Here is a 12,337-nt window from a genome sequence, read left to right as displayed (position 1 = left end):
CTATAATACCGAGTGAAAAATAATATTTCTTCTTGAAAATGGATCCATAAGAATCTCTCCATTTTCTCTTGTAGTACGTGACCTGTTCTTTGCGTCAAACACAATGAAAGTAGGAGAGAGAGAAAGATAGAGGTGCAAAGAGAGTAAGCTAACGAAATAGAAATGTTATCATTGTAGTTAACGTTGAACTATTAAGACGATTCAAAGAATTTTTCAATACTATTGCAATACCACAGGACATCAGATTTTTTTACAAATTAAATTATTATTATATATTATTATATAATGTAGTACAAATATTGAATATCTATGATACTTGATTCATTAATTACTTTGACTCGATATTTTTATCATCGAAAAGCAAACTTTCGAATATTTGAGAAACGAACGAATTAGATTCCCGACGTTGGTCAAATGAGTTCATCCTTAATGAAAAAGTACATTAAAACGCAATGATATCGCGAATAATTCGACGATTCGATTGGTAATGGTAAAGCAGAATGCAACAGAGCAAAGAGCTTAACTAGAAAATCGGACTTCGGAAAAGCCTACGAATCCGATAATGCATGGTAGGAAGATCAAATCAGCAATACCGATGTTAAGCCATGACTCGGCCGTGAAACGAGCCAAGATAATTAATATTATAGCCGTTGCAGCCGGGTTATGCCGTCGATTAAAGCCCCCGGATGTCAATTAAACGTCGGTCGAGCTGAAAATAAAATGGCGTACGCGAACACGTTACGAGTGGCTTGCGCAAAAATTGTTCTCTCTTTTTCTCACTATCTGTCTCTGTCTGTTTGTCTCTCTCTCTCTCTCTCTCCCTCTCTCTCTCTCTCTCTTTCTCTTTGTCACGTTCTCTTTTTGGTTAATCTCGTTTCATCGATTATATCGATCAAGAGCCTTATCGAAAAGCACGACATGAATTCGATCGGTCATCTTTCTAAAATAATGTTTTCATTCAATCAGCTCGTTATATCAACCATGTCGATTAATTTTTGTTACCGATTTTGTAACCCAATGAAAGATAATAATTATTACGACTATTAATCGTTTCACGCTTCGCATTATTTATCTTTCCCTTTTTGCTCGTTTTGATACATTTTAAGAATCAATTTTTACATTTACGTCACATTATGACGTTTCATATGTACATATAAAAGTTGAGATAGAGAGAGAAAGAGAGAGACAGAGACAGAGACAGAGACAGAGAGAGAGAGAGAGAGAGAGAGAGAGAGAGGAGGGAGACGAAGAGAAAGTTTCTTAAGAAGTTTAATGAGTTTCAGTACCAGTTATTCTCAAAGTCCTTCACGTTTCATTAAAGATGTTGCTTTTGGATTTTTCTTCTTCGCCTTCTTGTAATGTTTTACGTAGATTATGTTATTTTCGATACTTGAATAAAACATTTTATTTCGATTTAAAGTATAACCTTACTTTTGATTTATAATCATTCTCTTTGAAAATCGGTTGAGTTTAACACGGGCCAATGGTGCTGTTCACATTTTATGTCGAAAAGTGCTAAAGCAATACTCAGCATTTGGCGCTCGGTTCTATCGACATATGTTAAAGAAAGCGCTATCGCGCTGCTTGTCACCTTTCAACAAGATTTTTTTTTTTACAAAGACCCCCTTGAAATTCAACGCTTCAGAACATATTTATATCGAATAAATTTTCTTATACAAATAGAGCTACCTATGTGCTTATGTAACTTTAATAAAAGTGAACGAACAAAGGAGAAACAATGGAAAAATAAATTGGCGTGAGTTCTCTATCTCTCTCTCTATCTCTCTCTCTCTCTCTCTCTTTCTCTCTCTCACACACACACACACACATACTCTTTTTTTCTTTCCCTATCTCATTTTCTATTTTGTAAAATCTTCTGAAGACACCTTGAGTCAGTACTCTGACTGGCATGGGTCCATAGATCTTGCTAAATTATTCTGACGAGAAAATTGCAATGCTGCGATGAAGGCGTGTCTGGAGGGTGTATAATTGAGTTTCTAAACCCTCCACCATTAGTCGTGGCATTACACGTCCTTCATATCTCTTTCTCTCTTCCTCTCCCTTTCTTGCATTTCTCTTCGTTTGGATACCAACAGATATGTACCTGAGATTTATCCGTCGACGTAAATAAATCACCGACAATCACTGTTCGCATACAATTCCATCGAACGCTTAATGCGACCAATCATAAAACGCAAACCTAGAAAAGAGAAGTGGTCGCATAAACTTTCCTCTCGAACGAATCGTATGTCGAAAGAATTTTAAGCAGAACGAGTAAGATATATATATATATATATATACAGACATCCACCCATACACACACACACACACACACAGAGAGACACATGTATACAGTATGCATGTATGTATAAGCGTCATTTATCTGGAATACGTACAAAAGATAATCGTTTATCATCGTATTTTCGTTATTTTAGCTATCAGATTAACGATATATAGAAATTGAATGAAATTTAATCTGGTCGGATTTGGATGAAACTATCGATTAAAAATTTCGAGGAAAAGAATAGAGTGAAAAATTTTATTTGAAAAAGAGAGTGTCGAAGGGTGAGAAATTTGCATTTCGCCCTTTACGATCAGAGAAAGATTCCTCCCGGCTATTGCGAGTCACTGTTTCGGTATGCCAACGATTCCTATCAATATCGACGTCCATCGAGATTGGGATACGTGAAGGTAGGCGTACGCCCGCGCGCGAATACCCATCATTCGAGCTTTCAATCGATTTTCACTCCGATGATAATCGTTTCAGCCTCGCCGTTCGATATCTCATTGACATCTCGCCTCAGAACTTTATTGCCAACGTGACATTTCTCTTTTTTTATTTTTCCTTTTTTCCTCTCTCAATTCCTATCTTACTTTTTATCTTTTTCCTTCTTTTATTTTCAATTTACATATGTTCGAAAGAAACTATCTCAAAAAGGACGATATATATTTACATGATATCAGATTCGTATATGAATAGAATTGGTTGATTAAAAATATTCTACACGGAGTAATCAATGGCAAATCAAAATCTAATGTATGAGCACGATCGTTAGTAGTGTTCGTTAATTCTAATATCGATTTATTTAAAGTGCACATATGTAAGACGTCTTTTATATACGATATTACAATTTTTATTTTTTATGATGTCACCAAGAAAGAAAGAAAGAAAAGAGAGAGAGAGAGAGAGAGAGAGAGAGAGAGAGAGAAAGGCATAGAAATTCGCGCTTGAATTTTAATTTTTTTCCTAAAAAATGAAAAGAATGAAAAATTTCAAAGAATGAAAAATTGTCGCGAACAAAAGAGCATATAGTTTGTTTATAAATAAAAAATCAAGTACCATCGTTGTTCATCGTGCAATAACGACTAAATAAATATTGCAAGCATAATTAAATATAGTTACAAGAGCTTTCAACAGCGTTAAATAAACAAAACCCATAGAAAAAAGCAATATAGGGTCATTCTCCCTCTCTCTCTCTCTCTCTCTCTCTCTCTCTCTCTCTCTCTCTCTCTCTCTCTCTCTCTCTCGATTCATTACTACGCATAAGTATAATTTTTATGAAATTTACCAGCAAGCGTTCCTAAACACTTTCAATTATGACAGTTCCAATTCTTTCATTTGCTTTTATCTCTTTCGAGATTTGAATGAAAAATGGCTTCGTAGATTCTTTGATAATTGATTCGCTAGAAAATAGTTAACAAGTCTTTGTTTTCGTAGTTTGGACTATTCAGGCGAGGAAGAAGCGCGAATTCAAAAGGGAGCATATGTTTACGTCGCTAGAAACTTACTATCCGCATTTACACATTTCTCTATAAAAGCAAATGTCTCAAGCAGAATTGAGAATGTATGGTGCTTTACGACTGCTCTGTCGACTTCGGGTCGCGGTACTGTCTAAGTCTGCCTTGTACTTTCTCTCTCTCTCTCTCTCTCTTTCTCTCTCTCTCTCTCTCCCTCTCTTTACTTCTCTCCATTCATTGTACGTGGAAGTAAAATTAGCGAACAACGGAAAATTATATTCTCAGGGTATCTCCTGACATCTATTTCGCGCGTACATTTCGAAATGCAAATTATACGAATTTATTCAGGAAAGGTACTATGGTATATTAATTTATTTTCCGATATGATTAAAAAAAAAAAAAAAAAAAAAAAAAAAATAGAAAATTAAATAAATCTCGTACATTTATCCGTTAACCGAAGCCTTTTGATTGCGACGTTTATGTTAGAAAAGGCACATTGTACCGTGAGCATTAATATTTTTGAAAAATGCTTCGTGTAATCGACTTGAAATTATACGATATAAGAAAGAGAAAGAGAGAGAGAGAGAGAAAGAGAGAGAGAGAGTGAGAGTGAAAGAGAGGGAGCAAGAGAGAAAGAGAGAGAGAGAGAGAAAGAGAGAGAGAGAGTGAGAGTGAAAGAGAGGGAGCAAGAGAGAAAGAGAGAGAGAGAGAGAAAGAGAGCGTAACAATATCTTTGAGCTTGATATCGTTGCCTCGATATTTATTTTCCCAGTTATGTCGCTAAAAGTCACGCGACCGTTACCTTTATTTCTTTCCAACGTCGGCGCTGTCATGATATTGCCATGGAGATTATAACAGCACAATTCTTTAACTTTTTGACGTTTCTTTTCAAAGCGAGCAAAAAGAATAAAATCTGCTGAGTATTTTATATATATATATATATATATGTGTGTGTGTGTGTGTGTGTGTGTGTGTGTGTGTGTGTGTGTGTGTGCGTATTAAAAAGATCACATAAATGTACACATAGCCATTTCAACGTATATCATTTTCATTAATACAGTCCTTTATCCATTGCCAGTTTAGCATCTCTTTAAATTGCTTCTTAGTCGAGCTCGTGATCTTAATGAAAATTCATAAGACGCTATATAAATTAAAATCTGATAGTCCAACTCATATTTTATCTATGCAGCGATTCTTCTTCCCGTAATTGTAGAGATTCTTGGAAGATAGTCTTTCATAAACTCTTAAATCCTTCGAGACGATAAAAAAAAAAAGAAAAAAAAAAAAAAGAAAAAAATGATATCCTACATTATCACAAATCGGAGCATCTTAGATCTTCAAAGAATCTATTTTCGACGGATTTTACATGTCATGTGATTTTAACGGAATCTTCGAATTCCTTTTTGAGTAATTAATACAATGGCAACACTTTTGCACCGTCATCATGTTAAACAATTCGTCAGTTCTGCGAGTTTCTCTCGCGGCTGGTAGGATCATTGTGGCGTTGTGCGTTGTAACAATAAGCATCTCGTTGACACTGTGACAAGCAGGATAGGTTCGTTGCATTCTCTCTCTAACCAAGGGAAGGTTTACTTGTTTATCCGTAATTAGCCTAATGGCCGACTACACCGCGTCGTTTCAAACTGAACGTTCGTGGTAGTCCAGGTTGGTGCGGCTTCGAACCGTTTTCGAGGACACAAGAGAGTTCCCAAGTTAGTCGATATCGTGCTAGTAAATCCAACAAACAAGGCAATTCGAAATATAATATTGATCTTATATATGTCTTTTTAAAATATATCACGAGTATTATATTAAGATCTTTTTTTTTGATAGTTAATGAAAATCGTGACAAATATCTTGATAATTTATAAAGTTTTTTTTCTTTTTTCTTTTTTTTTTTTTTTTTTTTTTTTTTTTTTTACGAAACTTTTATCTTTATTGCGACTCATATTGATCGATAATAATTAATTAATTAGAAAGCAAGTTCGTAAACGTCAGTTGGTGTGTTGGAAAGTCGTAAAGCTGTGGATCGAATTTAACTCCACGTAGAACAAGGGAGAGTTAACGTTAACCTCAGAGTCCTATCTCTTCTCTTTTTTCTTTTTTCTCTTTTCCTAACCCTCTCTCTCTCTCTCTCTCTCTCTCTCTCCCTCTTTCTTTCTCTCATTCTCTTTTTTTCTCTCTCTTTAACCCTCTTCCTTTATCTCCTTCGTTGTTCTGCTTTCCCTAAGCGCACCGTATTTTTCTCGAAGTTAACTCCTTGTTAAGTTCTTTTAAAGTCCCTAGAGGTTACGTGTTTCGGAGAGTACGCTGTGCTACAATAGATTCTAACTCTTTTGTACTCTACGAAGGGTGCACAAAGAGAAGGTTTTCAAATTCGTTCCCCTTCCTACGAAAATAGTTTAATAAATTAATTTCACGCATTTTAAATATCAGTTTATATAGATACCAATGCATAGTCTGAAACATTAAATGTTGTAAGTATGACTCACGGTGAATATAATTAATCATACAAGCAAAGTTTTGATTAATTAGCCATAATGAACTAACTAGAGTTGTATAAGCGATCAATTGAAGTTTCGGAAAAATATTATTCGATATTAATGAGTCTGCAATACGTGGACTAATATTGATTATACCAAAACTCCATTTACTTTTTTTTTTATATCTGTTTTTTGTCATTTACATTTTCTCAACGGCAACATAATTAAGTAACTTGTTTCAATCAACGAGCTATTTATGAATTTCAATATTTTATATTTATTTCAATATGAAATGAGGATTCACGTGGACAGTACTAGCCAAATATTATTTTGTCATGCAAGCTATGATCAATTTTCATTTCTACGCTATTTTGGCAACTAACTCTCTAAACCAAATGAACATTTAGGGAATCAATTGGGACAATATTAATTATAGATCAAATTATTCGTAAAATGGATTAAATGTTAAATAGACATAGGTATTAAATTTTGATATAATGAATTAAAATCAGCTTTAACGTGTTACATATGTATATCTATAATATAATAGTTTATATCAATTGGGATATGACGAAAATGAATTTTTATACGTTTTCCACAAAAATATCCAAGGATACTTTATAACATTAATAGAATATTAGAATATAACACTCTTTGAGGTTTTACAATTAATATCAAATTGATGTGTCGAATTGCTTGGGATTCGACATGCGTATTCGCCGATCTCATCTCTAATAACTCCCGATCGGTCAAACCAGCATGAATTTGAAGAGCGATCGGATCGCGGTCGCGCGTGCAAGTGTAATGCAAATATCTCTTCGTTATTAATGCGATTCGTGTGCGATGTATCGAACGTATCGCTGGGACGGCGTGCCCCGAAGGAATATCAAAGCACAGGACGGCCTTGTCGAACGTGAATCGGATAAGAACGTGGACCTTCCAATTCGATTGCCACAGAACGGCCAACGATAAATTCGAGATCTCCCGGTTTCATTTTCGAAGAGGGCCAAAGAAAGACTTAACTGATGAGAAAACAATACTGTGCTTTATATCGCAAATCACTTTCTCTTTTTTCGATAAAAATAGTGCTGACTCGATTTAATTCTCTATCAATACTTTTCTTTTTTTTTCTTTTTTATTAAGAATCATATCCTCTCGTACGTAAAAATTATTTATTATGTATATATATATATAATATCTTATATAATAAATTTGATCGAAACGAAAATATTATAATAATTGCAGTAATATTTGTATAAATTATGGAAAGATCATAAAATACGTTTGCTCTTTCTAATTAAAGTAAATAAAATAGATCGATGCGCGGAGAAAAATATTTCTTTATTTTGATTTACATTTCATTTTTTATTCAGAATCAAATACGTTTAATATAACGAGATAATCGCGAGATTAAGTCAGCAACGTGAATCGACTAAACGAAAGAAAAGAAAAGCTTACGTTAGCGTTGACATTTGATTCGAGTCAATTGCGTTTCAATTTGTAATAGGGTACTGTGAGATAATAGACGGTCTGTTCTAAAACGAATTCCATCGAGACGGATCGCAGAATCATTATCGAGTTCTCATTCGGTTCTCGACCGTTCGTAAATGTTACGAAGTGTCGTGGGTCCAATCAATTCGAGGAAAAAAAAACCGAAAAAAGCAGCGTCAGGGTTCCATTGAAATTGAATTAATCGTGTCAATAGCATGGAAATAATTCGATTTATATCGATAGCTATGTTGCAAAAGTCACTCGTTTATAAGCAATAAATGTCGGGAAACTGCGAAGCGAGAAACACGATACAAAGCTTTACATCGATTATTTACTGCTGTTTATTTTTTCAACGTGCACGCTAACGCCTGCCAAGTTTACATCCTCGTTTAAAAGCGGCACACGCATTTTCCATAACATTGTCAAAATAATTTTCTTCGTTGGTTCGTTGCAAAATCGCCAAGAACCGTATTATCCATCGTTGATTTATTTATATAACGTCGATCCGAGCTTGTTAACAATTTCGTTGCAATTTTCAAAATATCCGATAATAACGACGAACGTTCCAAATTCATTTTAAATTTATCGCTTATGATCATAAAATGCGACATCATTATCATTTCTATAGAAGAAATTTAATGCATACGATTTAATTAAGCGACCTACTAATAACGATTAAATATATTCGATGTACATAAATATGTATACCGCTAATGTATACATACCTGTATACAATTTAAAGAAACACAATAAAAACAGGAAAATGAAATACTGGTAAAGAGCAAAGAAAAAGAAGGTCATTCGATTGTAGTCGCGTGATTCGTAAAACTTCTCTTCACTAAAAACCACATCCTTTAGCATATAACGAGGCGCGAACGAGACACATTATTCCTTCGTCACATTATTCCTAAGGCACACGATCGAAGGATCGAAACAGTCTGAAACAGTCATAGAAATTACAAAGGCTTTAACAAAGAAGATAAACGTACATAGAAAAAAAAGAAAAAAAAAAAAAAAAGAAAAAAAAATTAAAAATGAAAAGAAAGAAAATAATAGGTTTGAAAAGGACAAGGGAACGTTAACGCAGCTACCTTTAGTTGAGTCCTCAATGCTTTTAGTTAATTAAATTTGCCGCGTTATTAACGTTTATGCGGCCAGAAAGTTCGCGCTCGTAAAAAACTGCGGTTGTTCCTGTTTCTGAAGTTGACGTTGGTAGTGGCTGTTTACCTGGGGTTGAGTGACTTCTGTACTCCTTGCACATAGAAATACATATACATATAAACACATACATACACAGACACACACACACACACACACACACACACACACATATATATATATATATATATATAAACAATCACATATAATCGCGTATATACTTCTCGTCGTCATCACCATAGTCGTCGTTGAAGGAGCCGTTGACTGAAAACGTTCGCGTGTTTCGTTGCGTAGAATCAATACTTAGCCCGTACACGCTAGTCTTTCTTTCTTTCTTTCTTTCGTGTTCCTCTCGTTTCGTGGTTCTCGACGATGGATACGATCCACCCCCTTTTCACTCACCCTTCTTTGTAATGTCAAACCTGTTTCCTGTTCGATTCTTGATATTTTCAGAGTATATTTTATTCTCTTTGTTTTCTTTTTTTTTCTTCTTATTTTTCTTTATTTTTTTTTTTACAAAAATTGTTGAATTAAACCATAGATGAATTAAATCAATTCTATTATAGTGTTTTATTATCATTGACTTGTCTCGATAGGACGAGGATAGAAGAAAGAAATAAGGAAAGAGAAAAAGAAAACAAATGAGAAATATAATATATAAGGGAATAGAAGAGGTGGAAATTTACGAAACGTGAAATTTACTATTTCGTTTTACTACGAATGGATTATTTTTAACTTCATTTTCTGCTATTACCTTTCTACTCGCGAAATAATATAACTCTACTTATTTCGAGAACAAAACGAATGTAGTTGACATTCGACATGAAAAATATGCATTCCTTTTTATTTTATCACATTTTTATTCCTTCTCACTCTCCTTTTCTCTCTCTCTCTCTCTCTCTCTCTCTCTCTTTCTCTTTCTCTTTCTCTCTCTTCTTTTCACCGAACGAGCGGAAATATTTCAAGGTGGAACTTCATACGTTGGATGGTGGTAATAGTGCTCCTGGCGGCTATACGATCCGTGCACGTGAAGAATCTAGTAATTTTGAGAATCACGCCGAATTCCTAGACGACGCTACCACGTCTCCGACTTGAAACATTCCGCATGGTATCCTCCATGGATCTTCTCTAAATAAGAAAGATCATTTTATACGACGATTTCACGCCGTGATTTAAACTAAATTCTACGAGAAGATATTAATTTTTTCTTTATCCTTTTTCTTTTCTTTCCTTTTCTTTCTTTCTTTCTTTCGTTCTTCTGTTTTCTTTTTTTTTCCTGTTTTGTTTTTTTTTTTTTTTTTTTTTTTTTTTTAATTTTATATCTGAAACTCTGGCGTTACGCTCGATTATCTTCAATTGTTTCTTCGACTCTCGTTTCTCGCTTTTCCTGAAAGCAATTCTCGAGAATAGAACTCGGATATAGTCGATTTTCTACGGAGTTTAATTATCGCTCCACCAAATTAGTAATTTTCAGTAAGAGAAACTTTTGTGCGTTTAGCGCAAACTTGGCATTTTAAATCGATCAAATACTTTTCACCGTGCTTTCCGTTTTCGTGAAAATAGATCGCATAAATGAGAGAGAGAGAGAGAGAGAGAGAGGAAGGAAGGAAGGAGGGAGGGAGAGAGAGAGAGAGAGAGAGAGAGAGAGAGAGAGAGAGAAGGAACTTTATAAGACCCTGGGAAAACGCGTTACGTTCGTCGTCCAGAATATACATTGGAAGAGCGAAAATTGTAATGCTCGAAGTGCTTCCGAATGATGTCACGAAGCGAAAAATGTTTACGAAAAACAATAATATTGTCCTTTGATTTACAAGAGACATAGAAAAGCTTTGTCAGTAAAAATGTAAAATGGTCCAAAGTGAAATAAAAATAACTTTCGATTTCCTAAATAAATCAAATGATAATGGATGATACCTAACCGATCGGTAGGGCGTGGACGGGTCACGAAAGAACGATTATTCATTCCTAACTTTTAAATATTCTACTGACCAGGGTACAAATTACATGCAACTTAAAACTAATTAACCCAAAAAAAAATCGTGAATACATGAGGGTTCATTTTTTTTTTTTTACTGGCTACGATAACATTAATTTCTTTTCAGTTTATGTACTTTTTATGGATATAATACATACTTGTTTATATATGTAATACGTATATATATATATATATATATATATATATATATATATATATATATACAAATATATATACGCATACACACACATACACTTTTTTATATATCTGGATATATACGTGTGTATGTATATTATAAATCTTTCGGCAGTCCGGGACTTTCTAGTAAATAAAGGCTCACTAACGCCAGTAATAGAACGGTGCCGTGAATGGAAAGTATGTATATAAATTTCATCTCAAAGAAAATCTGCCTCGTATTCATAATACCACTGTGTAGCGTTGGCATATCGGAATAAAATTATCCAACGAAAAAAAAAAAGAAAAAAAAAAAAGAAAGAAAGAGGCTAGGGAAACGAACTCTCTTAGATATTCTTTTCGTGTAAATTAATGTCGCTCGTTGTACGTTCGAATCGTTGTGTCCTAACAAAAATCCCAGACGATAACTACGACGACGACGACGACGACGACGACGACGACGACGACGACGACGACTAGCCACTCCTTTTATTTTCCTCATGGATTTAATAAGACCGTATAACGACTTGCTTAAATCCTCATCGTGATATTTATTTTAGCTTTTGGAAAGAAACGACAAGAAAGAACTTTTTTTTCTTTTGAGGCTTCTTATTAAAGTGAGAACGTCGTACGTTTTTATTCTTGAACCTATAAATAAGAAATCTTGACGAAAATGAAAGGGGAGAAATAGTTTCTCTCTTTCTCTCTCTCTCTCTGTGTGTGTGTGTGTGTGTGTGTGTGTGTGTGTGCGTGCGTGTGTGTAGATGCTCGCGTGTGTGCGAAAGGAAAAGAGAGAATGAGAAAAATTGAATTATCGATCTCGCACGTTAGAATCGGATTCTCCGACATTGTCGTCGCCCGGTGAAAATCATTTAATTCGACTGTAAATTTCATTGAAAGTCTTGTTTCACAACGCTTTCCAATGTGGATGTAAAACGACTCTTTATTCGAAACAGGACGAGAAACTACGATCTGAGAATTCATTTCCTTTAGCTGGTAATCATGGTATAACTATCGAAGTTTATTTCACGGCGAATATGATGAAAATAGATAATGGTTTTTTAATTAAATTTCTCTTCAGAAAATCTGATTCCTCAAAGGAAGAAAATTCCTTTACCGAACGGTATAAAATATGCTCCGTTAAAGATTCAGTTACTTTTCCAGTTCCTCGCACAAACGTCACTACTAAATCTACTACCGCAGATATTTATATTTTTATCTATAAAATAAGACGAAGATCTTTCGTCGGCGTCGTCGTTTTCATTGTTGTCTAAATTAATGCTTCTCGAAGCTTGGTCAATAATACTAAAAAAAAGAT

At 34.4% G+C, this 12,337-nt stretch overlaps 1 protein-coding gene and 1 long non-coding RNA gene across 6 annotated transcripts in view; one reads left to right on the top strand and one right to left on the bottom strand.

The window, feature by feature from the left end:
• The window catches only part of LOC124425972 (zwei Ig domain protein zig-8), a 187,970-nt gene that overhangs the window by 37,456 nt on the left and 138,177 nt on the right, over positions 1 to 12,337 (top strand). The gene's annotated exons all lie outside the window — the stretch shown is intronic.
• LOC124426008 lies at positions 3,549 to 10,982 on the bottom strand. 2 transcript variants are annotated; one of them, XR_006942631.1, is made up of 4 exons: positions 9,074 to 10,982; positions 8,804 to 8,964; positions 8,438 to 8,650; positions 3,549 to 8,334 (listed from the first exon to the last, which is right to left on the bottom strand). It is a non-coding gene; the product is annotated as an uncharacterized LOC124426008 (long non-coding RNA). The 2 variants fall into 2 exon arrangements; XR_006942630.1 differs by having other exon boundaries at positions 8,804 to 10,982.

The sequence above is a fragment of the Vespa crabro genome, chromosome 1, assembly GCF_910589235.1.
Source record: "Vespa crabro chromosome 1, iyVesCrab1.2, whole genome shotgun sequence".
NCBI classification, from domain to species: Eukaryota; Metazoa; Arthropoda; class Insecta; order Hymenoptera; family Vespidae; genus Vespa; species Vespa crabro.
Note: the sequence above shows the minus strand (reverse complement) of the source record. Positions and strands in the feature narration are given on the sequence as shown.